The sequence below is a fragment of the Arachis duranensis genome, chromosome 7 (assembly GCF_000817695.3).
Source record: "Arachis duranensis cultivar V14167 chromosome 7, aradu.V14167.gnm2.J7QH, whole genome shotgun sequence".
NCBI classification, from domain to species: Eukaryota; Viridiplantae; Streptophyta; class Magnoliopsida; order Fabales; family Fabaceae; genus Arachis; species Arachis duranensis.
This window is the reverse complement of record NC_029778.3, coordinates 37,767,556-37,768,883: the sequence shown is the minus strand read 5'-3', so window position 1 is coordinate 37,768,883 and position 1,328 is coordinate 37,767,556.

The following is a 1,328-nucleotide window of genomic DNA, read 5'->3' as shown; positions in this document are numbered from 1 at the left end:
ACTCCTCTGACTTAGCAACCATGGTCTCTGATCTAATCAAAACCACTCAAAGTTTCATGACTGAAACAAGGTCCTCCATTAGGAATTTGGAGGCACAAGTGGGACAGCTGAGCAAGAAAGTTACTGAACTCCCTCCTAGTACTCTCCCAAGCAATACAGAAGAAAATCCAAAAGGAGAATGCAAGGCCATCAACATGGCCGAATTTGGAGAAGAAGGAGAGGACATGAATGCCACTGAGGAAGACCTCAATGGGCATACACTAGCCTCCACTGAGTTTCCCAATGAGGAACCATGGGAATCTGAGGCTCAAAATGAGACCATAGAGATTCCACTGAACTTACTTCTGCCATTCATGAGCTCTGATGAGTATTCTTCCTCTGAAGAGGATGAGTATGTCACTGAAGAGCAAGTTGCTAAATACCTTGGAGCAATCATGAAGCTAAATGACAAGTTATTTGGAAATGAGACTTGGGAGGATGAACCCCCTTTGCTCACCAAAGAATTGGATAACTTGTCTAGGCAGAAATTACCTCAAAAGAGGCAGGACCCTGGGAAGTTCTCCATACCTTGTACCACAGGCACCATAACCTTCAAGAAGGCTCTGTGTGACTTAGGGTCAAGTGTAAACCTCATGCCTCTCTTTGTAATGGAGAAGCTAGGGATCTTTGAGGTGCAAGCTACAAGAATCTCACTAGAGATGGCAGACAATTCAAGAAAACAAGCTCATGGACTTGTAGAGGATGTTTTGGTGAAGATTGAAGACCATTACATCCCTGCTGATTTCATAGTCCTAGAGACTGGGAAGTGCATGGATGAATCCATCATCCTTGGCAGACCCTTCCTAGCCACAGATAAGGCTGTGATTGATGTTGATGGAGGTGAACTGATCATTCAAGTGAATGAAGAATCCTTTGTGTTTAAGGCTCAAGGATATCCCTCTGTCACCATGGAGAGGAAGCATGAAGAGCTTCTCTCAAATCAGAGTCAAACAGAGCCCCCACAGTCAAACTCTAAGTTTGGTGTTGGGAGGCCACAACCAAACTCTAAGTTTGGTGTTGAACCCCCACATTCAAACTCTAAGTTTGGTGTTGGGAGGTTCCAACATTGCTCTGAGAAAATGTGAGGCTCCATGAGAGCCCTCTGTCAAGCTACTGACATTAAAGAAGCGCTTGTTGGGAGGCAACCCAATGTCATATTTTATCTATTCTCCTTTGTTATTTTATGTTTTCTATAGGTTGATGATCATGAGAAGTCACAAAATCAATTGAAAAAGCAAAAACAGAATGAAAAACAAAAAGAAAAACAGCACACCCTGGAGGAAGAACCT